This window comes from Mobula birostris, chromosome 8 (genome assembly GCF_030028105.1).
Source record: "Mobula birostris isolate sMobBir1 chromosome 8, sMobBir1.hap1, whole genome shotgun sequence".
In the NCBI taxonomy this organism is placed as follows: domain Eukaryota; kingdom Metazoa; phylum Chordata; class Chondrichthyes; order Myliobatiformes; family Myliobatidae; genus Mobula; species Mobula birostris.
The window spans coordinates 131,459,088-131,476,780 of NC_092377.1; positions in this window are offsets into that span (position 1 = coordinate 131,459,088).

Sequence of the window (17,693 nt, forward strand, 5' to 3'; positions counted from 1 at the left end):
GCCGCCATCTTCTGGCTTCACAGGGGCACATTAACAGGGAAATATTAACAGACATAATAGCAGATTGAATAACAGGAAAACTGCCAGTGTATGATTATAGAGACACGATAAGAGGAGCACAACAAGCGCACAATAACATAGACTCAATAACAGACGCGATAACAGGGACTAAATTGCAGAGAAACAATAGCAGGGAGACATTAAGAGGGCGCCAATGAAAGGGACACAATAATAAGCACAATAACAGTGGGACATGACAGAGACATGACGGGGACACAATAACAGCTATGCAGTCAGAAGGAGACATTAACAGGGACACAATGACGGACCTAATAACAGTGGTCCAAGGGACGCATTAAAAGTGACACATTAACAGGGGCACTGTCAATGCGTTCCGAAATGGCCCAAGTGTGGAAACAGAAAGACAGTAAAGCGAGTCGATACTTCGCAGACTTTTTAAGGCGAACATCATTTTATGGAAATGAAAATAAACGCTAGTCCAAGCAGGGCCGTTAACTAAATATCTCAACGGAAAACTAGATGACAACATCGCTGTTGAACGGAATATCTAAATGTGAAACGAATACGGCTCGTCTCCAGTGGCAGTCAAATCGACAGTCCTCTTTCTCAGACAAGGCCGAATATAAGCAGGCAATATAACATTGCTGTGCTAGTCTCAATATGCGTTACAACGAAAAAAGGAGAGTTAAATACCGCCATAATACAACAGTAATTACCTGAAACATGCATCTCCAAGACCGCAGTTGATGAATCTGCTGAACATCCAGCCTATGTGGGTGTGTAGACCACAGAGCAGAAGCCGTGGTTGTGACAGGGCCCCCCTCCCTAGGCACAGATTTTGAGGGGTCCCAGCCTCTGCCAGCTGGAAGTCCCGGAGAGAGACTTGTCCAAGATGTCCTTCGCCGGCTCCAAGAAAGTTGTTCAGGACTAATCCTTTCCCAGACTACAAGATACTGCATCTAATCCAGTATCCGGCGAGATGACGGGAGGCGCCACAGAGCGTAGACCAGGAAACAGCCTACCAAGCACGGAGGAGGGGGAGTTGAGGTGACTGGATCCCGGGGAAAGGTAGTAACGGGCTTGAACCAGGAAACATAGGACATTCGGTGGACCTTCCTTGATGCTGGTAGACACAAGCAATACGACACCTTGTTGATAGTCTTTCCACTACAAATGATGCCATGTAGTGCGGCTTTTTGGGGAAGATACCTTGATGCCAACCAGTTCTCTTCTCCTGGTTTGGAAGACCTCACCTGTTGGCGAAGCCGATCAGCCTGCCGGGAATGCTGTTTCTGAGCGCGCAGCAGCGAAGCCCTGGCTCGTCTCCACATGCTCTTGTAACGCTGGATCAGCTGTTCAGTAGCAGAATCTCCTACATCAATCTTCAGGCCAGGGAAGAGCGGTGGCTAGAATCCGTTCTGGAATTTAAAGGGAGGCATACGCGTGGAGGAAACCGAAGGATATTGTGGGCAATAACTGCCCAAACCAGTTGGGACCTCCAAGACGTGGGATTGGAAGAGGCAAGGCGGCCAGCGCTGGGTTGCCTTTAACTCCTGATTCACTCTCTCGGGCTGCCCATTAAGTTGGGGTTGGAAGCAAGTCGAGAGAAGGCTAACCGTGGCTCCTGTAAGGGAATAGAAAGCCTTCCGAAAGCGTGAAGTGAACAGTGGTCCACAGTCTAATACCATGTCGTGAGGGAAGCCAAGAAGCCAGATCACCTGTTCAACCATGAAGGAGGTAGTCTCACTGGCCAATGGGAGCTTCGGCAGAGCAGTGGAATAGATGGCCTCTGAGCTTAGGAGACAATGGAGCCTAGCGGCGACTCCTTTGTTTGCATCTTCGGAAACAGCTCTATTTCTATCTTTAATATCTCTAGTTTCCCCTTTCAAGTTTCTTTTGAAAGCCCTGACCTGGAGTTACACGCTGACTTCGGTTCTTTGGGGGAATGGGACCCGCTCTTTGGGTCGCATGACTTAGCTGATATTCGATCTACCAAGGACGCGGCCTAGAAGATTAGCTCGCCTTCGGCGTTTAGGGATTTCGTGGTTCTGGAGGCGGGCGGACTCGAAGTCGGTGCCTCTGCAGGAAATCGGGGTGTCGTGGGAGACGGAAGATCTTTGGCTCTGTGCCCAAAGGCCCGAATTCTTTGGGCACAGAGCTCGGAAAAAGCGACGCAACGGACTTTTAACATCGTAAATCAGCGAGTTGTTTGTTATGTCTCCCTTCTCGCTGTAAAACGGAGAGATCTCTTTCTCCCGTATTACGGAAAGAGAGAGAGAGAGTCTGTGGTGTGCCGAATTACGGGGTGAGCGAATAGTCTTTATGGTACTGCAAGTCTGTGTCTTTGTTGATGCTTTGCTGCACGCTTGAGTGCTCGGTGGAGTGCGCCGATGCTTTTTTTTCGCTTGTGGGGGCGCAGGGATCGTTGCTTTGCTGCTTCTTCCGCGTGGGAGGGGGCGCTAGGGGCTTTGGGGTTCTAACATTTAACTCTCATTTATTCCTTGGGGCAATCCTCCGTCTTAGTGTATAGTTGCGAAGAAAAAAAATTAATGATGTATATTGTATACATTTCTCTAACGTTAAATGTACCTTAAAAATCTTTGAAACAACCAGAATGCTAGTGTTTCCATTAGAGGGGGACAGTCCAATGATTTAATCCACCGAGAGATGGGACCAAGGGCGATGGAGTACAGGCAGGAGACATAACCTACCCGCGGGGCGTTGGCGTGTCGTCTTGTTCTGAGTGCAGGTGGGATAGGCAGATACAAAGTCGTGGACAACTTAAGATATAGGTGGCCACCAAAATTGCCTCTTGATAAGCTGCTGATTCCCTTGAAAGCCCGGATGGCAAACCAGACAGGAAGAGTGACCGCATTCCGACACTTTGGAGCGCACCGTAGCGGAACCAAACAGCCGGTTGGGAGCTCCCCCATCTGGATCTGGGTCCAACTGTTCGGGTGGCCCTCACCTCCGCCTGTATTCCACAACTCACCGGAGCAGCAATTGACGAGCGAAGGATCGGCATTATCCTCAGAGCCGTCAAATTGCTGGGAGAGTGTGTCGACCTTGGTATAGGTGTGGATGGAATTAAACCGGGTTAAGAAGAGAGCCCAACGGGCTTAACGGGAGCTGAGCCTTTTCCAGGGCCTCCTTGACAACCAGAAGTTCCCGATTCCCAACATCATAATGACTCTCGGCCAGAGTCAAGCGACGGGAAAGAAAGGCAGAAAGTTGCGTCCGGCTGTCAGCTGAAGAGCGCTGAAAGCTCCAATGGCAACATCAGATGCATCCACCTCAGCTATGAATGGCCGTGATGGAATGGGTGTAACTGCGCTGGGGCAGTAGTGAAACTTTGCTTTTAACTCCGAAAATGTTTCGGCGGCGTTGCTTCTCCAGTGGAATCCTGCAGAGGTGTTTCTGGTGAGTGCATTTATGGGAGCAGCGACGGCATCGACATTCCGGATGAAGTGGCGACAAACATTCGCAAATCCCGGAAGCACCGCACCTGTTTGACCGTAGATGGTTTGGGTCGCGCCGTAGCCGCCTGAACTTTATTCAGATCCACTTCAACACTGGACAGGGTAAGTATATAGCCCAGGTACGACACCTGTTCTTTATGGAACTCACACTTCTCGGACTTGGCACAGACTATTTTCGAGGAGCCTGCTGAGAAATCCCTGGGTGTGCTGGACGTATTCCTGATGAGTGTGGGAATAGACAAGAATGTCGTCTAAAAACACAAAATAAACTGCTTCAACACGTCCCTGAGCACATCGTTAACAGCGTATCCCGGAAAACAGCGGGAGCATTGGCCAGACGAAAGTGCATCACAAAAGGTAGTCATACTGGCTATTACAGCTGTTGAAAGCTGTTTTCCACTGATCCCCTTCTCTCTTACGAACCAGGTTATAAGCATTGCGCAGATCAATTTTGAAAAACATTGGTGCTCCCTGGAGATGTACAAACGCAAACGCGAGCTGGGGAAGAGGGTAGCGTTTCTTCACGGTGATACTCTTTAAGGGCCGATAATTGATGTAGGGACGGAGCTTGCCATCTTTCTCGCTCACAAACAAAGAAGCCTTCTCCTGGTAGCGTGGTTGACAGACAGACAAACCCCATGGTCAATGCGTCCTTGATGTATTCTTCCGTGGCAACCGTTTCAAGACGAGAGAGGGGAAAGGGCGTGTCCTGGGGAGTACAAAAAGCTCTATGGGGCAGTCGTATGGCCGGTGTGGAGGCAAGAAGATGGCCTTCCTTTTTACTGAAGATACCAAGAAGATTAGCATATTCAGCCGGAATCACAGACAGGTCTACATCCTTAGCTGATGCAGGAGTGGATTCATGGAATGGAGCCTGAGCTGGACCTAGACAGGTAGACAATTTCCCACTCTTGGAGTATTTTAAGAGACCAATCATTCCATGGTATTGATTACCGTGGGGTGGGGGGACCAGGCACCAATAGCAGTTCAGGCGAATCAACCAAATAGAATGAGTGTTCTTCATTTTGGTTGCCTTCAGGCACAAGTTGGAGAGGTTTGGTGAATAGGTTGATCTAGCTGATGCCCAGAGGTCGACCGTCCAAGGCCCTGACGTTGATCTTTTCTCTTAATTCCCGAGCCGGAACTCCCCATCTTTGAGCTAGAGAGATGTCCATGAGATCTCCGGCTACACCGGAGTCCATGAATGTATTAGATTCATGGGTCCGAGAACCCCATGACAAAGAGGCTGCGAACATAACACAGTTAGGGGAAGGTGATTTCAGAGAGAACCGACGCGTCAGGGCTCCCTGCCCTGCTGACGGGTGTTCTCTTTTATCGGACGCTTGGGGCATACCTCCAGGAAATATCATGGGGAAATGTGATAAGTCACGACAATAGAGGGAAGAACTTGTTCAGCGGTGATCTCCTGCCTTCTGTGATAGGCGCATGCGCTCCACTTGCATATGCTCCTCCTTGGACTGGGTTCTGGATGATGAGGGAAAGCACAAGGAAAGGCAGTGACTAGTGGGGTACTGCAAGGCTCAGTGCTGGGACCCCAGTTGTTTACAATATATATTAATGACTTAACGAGGGAATTAAATGCAGCACCTCCAAGTTTGTGGATGATACGAAGCTGGGCGGCAGTGTTAGCTGTGAAGAGGATGCTAAGAGGATGCACGGTGACTTGGATAGGTTGGGCGAGTGGGCAAATTCATGGCAGATGCAATTTAATGTGGATAAATGTGAGGTTATCGACTTTGGTGGCAAAAACAGGAAAACAGATTATTATCTGTATGGGGGCCGATTAGGAAAAGGGGAGGTGCAACGAGACCTGGGTGTCATTATACACCAGTCATTGAAAGTGGGCATGCACGCAGGCGGTGAAAAAGGCGAATGGTATGTTGGCATTCATAGCAAGAGGATTCGAGTACAGGAGCCGGGAGGTACTACTGCAGTTGTACAAGACCTTGGTGAGACCACACCTGGAGTATTGTGTGCAGTTTTGGTCCCCTAATCTGAGGAAAGACATTCTTGCCATAGAGGGAGTACAAAGAAGGTTCACCAGATTGATTCCTGGGATGGCAGGACTTTTATATGATGAAAGACTGCATCGACTAGGCTTATACTGTCTGGAATTTAGAAGATTGTGTGTGGAGGGGGGGGATCTTATTGAAACATTTAAAATTCTAAATGGACTGGACAGCCTAGATGCTGGAAAATTGTTCCTGATGTTGGGGAAGTCCAGAACGAGGGGTCACAGTTTAAGGAAAAAGGGGAAGCCTTTTAGGACCAGATGAGGAAAAACTTCTTCACACAGAGAGTGGTGAATCTGTGGAATTCTCTGCCAGAGGAAACAGTTGAGCCAGTTCATTGGCTATATTTAAGAGGGAGTTCGATATGGCCCTTGTGGCTAAAGGGATCAGGGGGTATGAAGAGAAGGCAGGTATAGAGTTCTGAGTTGGATGATCAGCCATGATCATACTGAATGGTGGTGCAGGCTTGAAGGGTCAAATGGCCTACTCCTGCACCTATTTTCTATGTTTCTATGTTTCTATAAAAGATGATCAGACAGGGCGTAGAAAGCTTGCGACATTCTTTCCCTGTGCCACTCAGTAACCGGGTCGTCAACTCGAATAGCCTGATTAATCAGGTTATCCAGACTATCCTACGTGGCACGGACTGCTATCTCATGCCGGTTGCCTGCGTTCAGTCCACGCTGTGTTGAGAGATCTCTCATTCCACCCCGTCTTACTGCAAGCGCCCTCGACATCCCTCTGCCTTGGCGCAGGTCCAGGAGTCGGTAGGCAGCCTCCTGGCCTCATATTTGAAGTTCAAAAACTCTCCTTCACTCGGCAACGAAATGCCGAAACAACTGGTGCGGAGTATCCTTGCTCCCATGAAGAGCTGAATTGGCTGAGTGGACGGCCATGTAAGAGATTTAACATGTATGCAAGTTTTCCATCACATAAACGACCAGGCTGGGCTTCGACGCATTAACCGGGAAAAAATAACAGACACAATAACAGATACCACAAGTTGTCAGAAAAATAACATGATACAATAATAGAGACATGATAAAGGAGACACAATAAAAAAATACCCAGTAACAGGGATACAATAGCAGACACGATAGCAGCGAAACGATAGCAGGGCAGCAGCAGCAGAGACACGACAGCAGGGAAGGGGCAGCAGGAATCCAACAACAAAGACATGACAACAGGGATGCGACAACACTGACTCAACAACAGAGACGCGACGACAGAGACTTCATAAGAGAGACGCGATAACAGCGCAACAATCACAGGGACAGAATAAATGGGACGAAATAACAGGCACAGCAACAGGGACAAAAAACAGGCACGATTACAGGCATGACAAATTGTCAGGAAAAATAACCCGACACGATAAAGGCGACATGATAAAGGGGACAAGATAGCGAAGCCCCAATAACGGGGAGACAATAGCACGCACGACAGCTGGGAGACAATAAAAGCAACAGACTAACTGGGGCACAAAAACAGACACGTTAAAATACGTATAAAAGTAACAGGACGTGACATTTCAGACGCGATGGAAGAGGAACAACTGCAGAACAACAAAGACGAGTACACAATGATAGGGGCACAATAAGAGAGATAAATACCAGAGACAGAATAGCAGCGTCACCATAGCAGAGGCACAACAACAGGGCAAAGGTAGCGGTGCAACGATAGATAGTGGAGTGTCAGATAATGGACAGCACCCCTGTGGTCATCCCCACAATAATAAGTACTCCATTTTGAGTGCTGATGGGGGAACGACCCGGGGAAGCAACAGCGGCCATGCCTATGACACTGACTCTCGCCCTGTGGCTCAGAAGGGCAGGGAACTGAAGAGGATGACAAAAATTATAGGGCACTCTATCAATGGGGCAGATCAGCGATTCTGTGGACTAAAAAAGGAAACACGGATAGTAGTTTGCCATCTGGGTGCCAGGGGTTTGACATGTTTCTGGACGCGTCCACAATATCCTGCAAAGGGAGGGTGAGCAGCCGGAAGTTGTTGTACATATTGTTACCAACAACATAGCAAGGAAAAGAGGAGATACTGAAAAAAAGAAGATAGCGAGTTAGGAAGGAAGGTGAGAAACAGGACCTCAAGTGTAGTAATCGTGGGATTGTTGTCTGTGCCACGGGACAGTGAGGATAGGAAAAGAATGAGGTGGCAGATAAATGCGTGGATGAAGAATTGGAGCAGGAGGCAGGGATACAGATTTCTGGATAACTGGGACCTCTTCTGGAATTGGTGGGACCTGTACAAAGGGGATGGGTTGCACATGAGTCAAAATTCAAAAGGGCGAAGAATGCAGGACTGGAGATGCAGTATTTAAATGTGTGTAGTATTTGAAAGAAGGTGGACGTGGCCCAATTAAAGATTAGTCGGTATGACATTGTGGACATCACAGAGTTGTGCAAGAAAGAAGGCCATAGTTGGGAGCTTAACATGAAAAGATACACTTTGTAATGAAAGGACAAGCAGGAAGGCATTGGCGTGCTGTGGTTCTGTTGGTAAGAGATGGAATTACATATTTAGAAAGAGATGACATAGGGTCAGAGAATGTGGAATGTTTGTGGGTGGAGAAAAGGAACTGCCAGTGTAAAAAACTATTATGGGAATCATATATAGGCACCCAAATAGTAGCCAAGATGTGGGGTTGAGGTTGAAAAGGGAGCTGGAAAAGGCATGTAGTAAGGGTAATGACAAAATTGTAATGGGGGACTTGTGATTGGGAAGATGAGGTTGATGTTGGATCGCAAGACAGGGAATTTGTTGAAAGCCTACGAGATGGTTTTTAGAGCAGCTTGGGCTTGATCCTACTTGGAGGAAGGCTGTATTAGATTGGGTGCTGAATAATAATCCAGATTTTATTAGGGAGCCTAAAGTAAAGGAACCCTTAGGAGACAGTGATTATAATACTGCAGTTCATACAGCAGTTTGAGAGGGAGAAACATAACTCACATGTATCCATATTGCAATGGACTAAAGGGGATTACAGAGGTTTGAGAGAGGAGCTTGTCTGGGTGGATTGGACGAGGATACTGGTGGGAATGACGGCAGAGCAGAGGTGGCTGAAGTTTCTGGGAATAGTTCAAAAGGCGCAGGATAGATATATCCCAAGAGAAAGAAGTTTTCAAATGGCAGGGGTAGGCAACCGGGGCTGACAAAAGAAGTTAAGTACTGCATAAAAGCCAAGAAAGGGGCATGTAAGGTAGCAAAAGTTAGTGGGAAGCTTTTACAATCCAACTAAAGGCAACTAGAAAAGCTATAACAAGGAAAAAGATGAAATATGAGGGCAGACCAGCCAATAATATAGAAACATAGAAACATTGAAAACCTACAGCACAATACAGGCCGTTCGGCCCACAAAGTAGTGCCAAACATGTCCTACCTTAGAAATTACCAGGCTTACCCATACCCCTCTATTTTCCTAAGCTCCGTTGCTGGCAGCCCATTCCACGCACTCACCACTCTCTGTGTAAAAAACTTACCCCTGACATCTCCTCTGTACCTATTCCCCATCACCTTAAACCTGTGTCCTCTTGTGGCAACCATTTCAGCCCTGGGAAAAAGCCTCTGACTATCCACACGATCAATGCCTCTCATCATCTTATACACTTCTATCAGGTGAGGAGGATATAAAGCAGGATGCCAAAAGTTTTTTCAGTTATATAAAGAGTAAAAGCGAGGTGAGTGTTGATATTTGGACCACTGGAAAATTGATGCTGGTGAAGTAGTAATAAGGAACAAAGAAGTGGCAGATGAGCTAAATAGGTACTTCACATCTGTCTGCACTGTGGAATATACTAGCAGGGTGCCAGAGGTCCGTGAGTGTCAGGGAGCAGGAGTGATTGCCATTGCTATTACAGAGGAAAAAGTGCTAGGCAACATAAAAAGTCTTAATATGGATAAGTCACCTAGGCCAAATGGATTACTTTTCAGAGCTCTAAGATAGATTGCTGAACAGATAACGGATACATTGGTCATGCTCTTTCAAGAAACACTTGATTCTGCAAAGGACCCCGAGGACTGGAAGATTGCAAATGTCATTGCACTCTTTACGAAGGGAGGAAGTCAAAGAAAAAGAAGCTATAGACTAGTTGGTTTAATCTCAGTGGTTAGAAAAGAGCTGGTGTCTATTATTAAGGATGAGGTTTCGAGGTACTTGGAGATTAATAACAAAATAAGTCAAAGTCAGCATGGTTTCTGTGAAGGGAAGTTTTGCCTGACAAACCTGCTAGAGTTCTTCGAGGAAGTAACAAACAGGGTGAACAAAGGAGACGCATTGGATATCATTTACTTGGATTTTAAGAAGGCGTTTGACAAGGTGCCACACATGAGGCTGATTAACAAGATAAAATCCGTTGGTGTTACAGGAAAGATACTGGCATGGACAGAGGAATGGCTGACAGGCAGAAGGCAGCGAGTGGGAATAAAGGAAGCCTTTTTTGATTGGCTGCCGGTGGCTAGTGGTGTTCTTCAGGTGTCAGTATTGAGACTGCTGCTTTTCACATTGTTTGTCAATAATTTAGATAGAGGAATTGATGGCTTTATGGCAAAGTTTACGGATGATATGGTGTAGGTGTAGGAGGTGCTGAGGAAGCAATGCGATTGCAGCAAGGCTGATAAATTGGGAAAACAAGTGGCAGATGTAGTACAGTATTGGGAAGTGTGTAATAACGCACTTTGGTAATAGGAGCAATCTAAATGGGGAGAAGATTCAAACATCAGAAGTGCAGAGGGACTTACGAGTTCTCGTGCAAGACTCCCAGAAGGTTAATACACAGGTTGAGTCTGTGGTAAAGAAGACAAATGCAATATTGGCATTTATTTTAAAGGGAGCACAATATAAAAGCAATGAGATAATCCTGAATGTTTATAAGATACCAGTCAGGTCGCACTTGGAGTATTTTTAACAATTTTGATCCCCATATCTCAGAAAGGATCTGTTGTTATTGGAGTGAGTTGCGAAAAGGTTCACGGGGTTGATTCTGGGAATGCAGGGCTTAACATTTGAGGAGATTTTGGCAGCTTTGGGGTTGTACTCACTAGAATTTAGAAGAATACGGGTATCTCATTGTAAGTTACCGACTGTTGAAAGCACTAGGTAGGGTGGATGTGGAGAGGACGTTTCCAATGGTGGGGGTATTCAGAAGTATTCAGCCTCATAACTGAGGAGAGGCCCTTTAGAATAGAGAAAGTTTTTTTAGCCAGAGAGTAGTAAATCTGTAGAATATTCTGCCACAGACTGCGGTGCAGGCAAAATCCGTGCGTATACCTAAGGTGGAAGTTGATCGTTTCCTGATCGGTTTGGGCATCAAGCGACATGATGAGAAGGCAGGTGTGCGGGGTTGAGTGGGATTCAGGATCAGCCATGATGGAATGGCGGAGCATGGTCAATAGGCTGAATGGCCTAATTCTGCTCCTATGTCTTGTGGTCTTATGATAGGGCAGCGATAGCATGGCATCGTCAGCAGGGGCATGAAACAGGGACACGCCAACGGGGACACAACATGGACGTGACCAGAGGGACGTGACACAGACACTACAAGAAAGACACGATAACAGAGGCGTGATTACAGGGCAACAATAACCAAATAACAATGACATGGACAGAGAATAATAGACACAATAACAGGTACACAGTAACAGTGACATACTAACAGACAAAACAACTGACAGTATGATAAAGACAAAATAACAGGAACACAATCACAGGAAAACGGAAAAAAACAGAGATGACAATAACAGTTAAACAGTGACAGTAGCATGATAACCAATTCACAATAAAATTGACACAAAACAGAGACACCTTAACAGGACACGTTACAAGCTCACAATAACAGGAACACAGTAACAGTCAAGATAAATTGTCGTGAACAATAACACGACACGATAACGGAGACAGGGACACAGGGCCAGTTAGTCTGACCTCAGCCGTTCAGAATATGTTGGACTCGATTATTAAGGATGTGGTCTAGGGCACTTTTAGGCACATGATAAAATAGGCCAGCGTCAGCATGGTTACCTTGGCAAAAAAGGGAACATTTTCTGACAAAAAAACTCAGGTGCAAAGGGACTTGGGAGCCCCTGTGCAGGATCCTAAAAGGCTAATTTGCGGGTTGAGTCTGTGGTCAGGAAGGCAAATGCAATGTTAGCATTCATTTCAAGAGGACAAGAATATAAACGCAAGGATGTAATGTTGAAACTTTATAAAGCACTGGTGAGGCACCTGAGAACTCAGCCTCGGAAGACAGGGTCATCCTTTTACAACGGGGATGAGGAGGAATTTCTTTAGTCATGGAGAGCTGACTCTGTGGAATCCATCGCCACAGGCAGCTGTGGAGGCCACGTCTTTACTTTTATTTAAGGCAGGGGTTGATAGATTCTTGATTGGTCATGGTATGAAGGGATATGCGAGAAGACAGGAGATTGGGCCGGAGAGGAAATTTTGATTAGCCATGATGAAATAGCGGAGCAGACTCGATAGGCCAGATAGCCAATTTCTGCTTCTATATGTTAAGCTGCTATGGTCTTATGGTCTTATTAAAAGGTCACAATAACAGAGAGCCAGTTGCAGGCACACAACAACAGACACAATAAGCGAAAGATAATTAAAGTGACAGATTAACCGGGCCAAAATAACCGTTAGGATAAAGGAAAGAACTAGAATAGTAACAGGAAGCGATGACAGACACTAGCTAACAGTGACGTATTGGCAGAAAAACAATGGCAGGGAAACAGTAACAAGGACACAATGGCAGGGAGACGGTAACAAGCACACAGTAAGACAGACACAATAGCAGAGGCACAATTGTAGCGGCACAATAGCAGGCCAACGATAACCGGACAAGGAAAGTCGGGCAACGAAGTCAGGGCAGCGATTCCAGGGCAGCAACAGCCGGACGCAAGGTCGGGGCATTGATAGCAGGGATGCAAAATCAGGGACATGAGGGCAAGGACGCGACAACAGGGACGCCACACCAGCAACACGGTAACAGAGATGCGCTAACGGAGAAATAAAACAGGGCAACAATGGCAGGGACACAACATCGGAGACACAGCAAGATAGACACAATAGCAGGGACACAACAAAAGTGACAGATTAACCGGTTCACAATAATGGTCCGCATTAACAGGGACATAATAACAGATAGGATAAAATAACTGTAAAAGCAACTGGACAAGATAAAAGAGACGAGATGGCAGGGTTAACAATAACAGGGACAAAAATAACAGGGACACAATAACAGGGAATTAATATCATGGACACAACAGCAGAGAGACAATAACAAGGACACAATAACGTGGACACAATAACAGGCACAATAGCTGGGACAGAAATAGAAGTGACAGATTAACCGCGGCACAATACAGGGCACATTAACAGACACACGATAATAGACACAATAAAATAACTGGAAAAGTAGCAGGACACGATTACAGGAACAAAATAAAACAGACATTAACAGAGCACGATTGTAGAAACCTAATTACATAGACACAATGGCAGAGACGCAATTGCAGAGACACAATAGCAGGGAAACGATAGCAGGGCAAAGATAACAGGGCAGTGATACCAGGGATACAATAACAGATACGATAACATATACATAATGAATGCGACACAATAATAGGTTCGCAATAAGAGACGCAGGGTAACAGATACGATAACAAAGACATAATTAATAAGAAACGACAGATGGGACCCAAATACAAACAAATAACGGGCACGACGTATTAGACAGACAATAACAGGGTCGGAATAATGGAGACACAGTAGTAGGGCAGGGACAACAGAGATGCGACAGCAAATCAACAGTGGCAGAGACAGAATAACAGGGGCAGAAGAACAAGGACACTATAACACGGACACAATAACAGGACACAAAAATAGACACAGTAACAAAAATATATTGAATGGGACATGATAACGGGGCCACAATATCAGGCTCAATAGCTGGGACTCAATAAAAGTGACAGATTAACAGAGATACAATAACAAACACGACAAAATAACTGGAAAACTATCAGGACACCATAGCAGGGATGTGATAGATGTGCAACAGTGATAGACATAAAATAGCAGGACTCATGACAGCAGTGCAGCGCGAGCAGGGACGGGAAAGCATGGATGCGACAGCAAGGATGTGATAGCAGGGATGTGTCAACAGGGAGGCAACAACAGAGATGCGATAACAGAGAGGCGATAACAGATGTGATAACAGAGAGGCGATGACAGAGATGCAACAACAGGGTAAAAAATGGCAGGGATGGAATAACAGGGACACAGTAAAGTGACACGATTATAGGTCACAATAACAGAGAAACAATAACAGGCACAATAACAGAGAGAGTAACAGAGACAAAATAATAGGTACGCAATAACAGGAATCCGATAACAGGGACACTATAACGGTTAAACAATGACAGCGAAATGATAACTGGGACACAATAGCAAGCACAATAACAGACACAAAACAGAGGCACAATGACGGGTACAATAATAGGCACAGTAACAAACACTCCAACATACGCACAATAAAAGGACATATTGAAAAGTTAATAACAGCATGACAAATTGTCAATAAACACAACACGACATGATAACAGAGACCCAATAACAGGAACACAATAAAAGTGAGAGATTAAAAGGGGCACAATGACAGGGCACATCAACAGAGACACAATAAAATAACTGGAAAAGTAGCAGGACATGATTACAGGGGCACAATAAAAGGCACAGAATTACAGAGACACAATTGCACAGAGACATTAGCGGGGCAACGATAGCAGAGACACGATAACAAATCATAATGAATGAGACACAGTAGCAAGGATACCATAACAGTTATATGACAACAGACTCGATAAAAAAGACATGATGATTGGGAGACGATAACTGGGCTACAATAACAGGGACTCATTAACAGGGACTCAATAACATGGACACAATAACAGGAAAACAATAACATGGACGCCATTACAGACACAATAAAATAACTGGAAAAGTAAGAGGACACGATTACAGGGTGACGATAGCAGGGACAGAATTACAGAGACACAATTGCACAGACGCAATGGCAGAGACACAATTGCAGAGCAACAATAGCAGGACAACGATAGCAGTGCAACAATAACAAGGCAACGATAACAGGGACAGGAAAACAGAGACGATAACAAGTACATAATGAATGGGACACGATAACAGAGATGATAACAAAGATATAATGACTAGGTTACAATAGCAAGGACACGATAACAAGGACATAATGAATGGGACACGATAACAGAGACAGAATTACAGACACGTTGACAGGCACACAACGTCAAACTCAGAATAGCAGGGTCAAAATAATGGAGGCACAATATCAGGGCAGAGATAGAAGGGCAGAAACAGCAGGGATGCGACAGCAGGGAAGAGTCATCCGAGACAGCGACAGCAAGGACACGAGAGCAGGGACCCAACAGCAGGGACTTGACAACAGAGATGCGACAACAGGGCAGCAATGGCAGGGACAGAATAACAGGGACACAATAAAAGGACCAAAACGGACACAATAACAAAGAAACATAATAAATGGGACACGATAACTGGGCCACAAGAATAGGCGCAATAGCTTGGACACAATAAAAGTAACAGATTAACCAAGTCACAGTAACAGGGAGACATTAAAAGGGATATAATAACAGTCACGATAAAATAACCAGAAAAGCAACAGGGCACGATAATCGAGATGCGATAATAGAGACACGATGGCATGTCTACTATGGCATGTCTACTATGGCAGGGCAACTATGGCAAGGACACAATAGCCTAAACATAATGGCAGGGATAAAATAACAGGCACACAATAGCAGAGACAAAGGCAGAGACACAACAGCAGGGAAGCGATAGTGGGGATATGACAGGATGGCAGTGAAAGCAGGGATGCAACAGTGGGGATGCGACAACAAGGAGGCGATAACAGAGACGTGACAACAGAGTTGCAACAACTGGGCAACAATGGCAGGGACGGAATAACAGAGACACAATAAGAGCGATTCAATAGGGTCACAATAACAGAGAGAACAATAGAGACGAAATAACAGGTACACGATAACAGGAACCCGATTAAAGAGACGCTATATCGGGAAAAACAATGAAAGTGAAACGATAACCGGAGCACAATAACAAAGACAAAAATAAAGGCCCGATAACAGAGACACAATAACAAACAGAATAGCAACCACCGTAACGCATGCACAATAACAGAGGCACATTAAAAGATCACAATAACAGGTGCACAATAACAGACATGACAAATTGTCAGGAAAAATAACACGACATGATAACAAAGACATGATAAAACAGGCACAAGAACAGAGACCCAGTAACATGGTCTCTATAGGAGACATAAGAGCTGGGGCACAATATTAGTGACAGATTCACAGGGGCACAATAACAGGCCACATTAACAGGGGCACAATAATAGACACGATTAAATAAGTGGAAACACGACAGAACTCAATAAAAGAGACGAAATGGCAGGTCAATAATGGCAGGGTATCAATAGCAAAGACACAATAACAGAGACAAAGTGACAGACACACAATAACAGTCACACGATAACAGAGACATGATAGCAGGGCAACAGCAGCTGCGTAAAGACAGCACGAGATTCAGCAGGGACGTGACCAACGCGACGTGACAACAGAGACACGATAACAGAGACACAATCACAAAGATGCGATAACCAGTCGACAATGGCAGGGACGGGATAGCATGGATAGACTAACAGGCACAAAATAGCAGGGACACAATAAAACTGACAGATTAACCGGTTGACAATTACATTGCACATTAACATGTACACGATAACAGACACGATAAAATAACAGTAAAGTAACAGGACGCGATAGCAGTGCGACAACGGCTGGGCATCAATCACAGGGATACAATGTCAGGTATACAGTGCCAGGGACGCAATGACAGGGACGCAATGACAGGGATACAATGACAGGGACACTTAACAGGCACATAATAGCAGGGCAACGACAGCGGGTACACGATAGCAGAGACGTGACAGCAGAGAGGCAATAACATAGACGAGATTACAGGGCAACAATGGCAACGATGGAATAACAAGGACACAATAATACAGAGAATATTGAGACAAAATAACAGGAACATGATAACAGAAATACCATAACGGTTAATCAATGACAGTGATACGATAAGCAGGACACAATAATAGGCACCATAACAGCCACTATAACATGCACAAAATAACAATGACAAAACAACAGGCACGAAAATTTGTCAGGAAAAATAACACGGCACAATAATAGAGACATGATAAAAACGATACAATAGCAGAGACCCAATAACAGGAACGCGATTGATGGGATACATAAATGTGACAGATTAACCAGGGCACATTAACAGGGACGCAATAACAGACACGATAAAATAACTGGAAAAGTAATATGACGTGATCACAGCGACGCAATGGCAGGGCAATAATAGTAGGGATACAATGACGGAGACACAACGACAGGCACGTAATACCGGACACACAATGATAGAGACACCATAGGAAGATAACGACAGCAGGGACGTGATAGTAGGGTGGAAACAACTGAGATGCGATGACTGGGATGGGACGAACATGGCACATGGTGACAGGGACGTGATGGCAAGGATGTGCACAATAACAGAGCACATTAAAAGAGACCCAATAACTGACACCATAAAATAATTGGAAAAATAATACAACAGGAAAATAGGCAGAACACGATCAAAGAGACACAATTGCAGAGACACAATACCAGGGCAACGATAGCAGGGCAACAATAGCAGGGACACGATAACAGACACGATAACAAAGATGTAATGAATGGGACACATTAATGGAGACACAATCACAGACACAATAACGGAGACACAGTAGCAGGGCAACGATAGCAGGGAAAGGGCAGTAGGGCAGCCACAACAGGGATGTGACAATAGAGATGCGTTAACAGTGCCACAATGGCAGGAACAGAATAACAGGGAAATAATAACAGGGACACAAAAACAGACACGATAACAAAGACATGATGAATAGGACTCGATAACGGGACACAATAACACGCACAATGAAAGTGACAGATTTACCGGGACATGATAACATT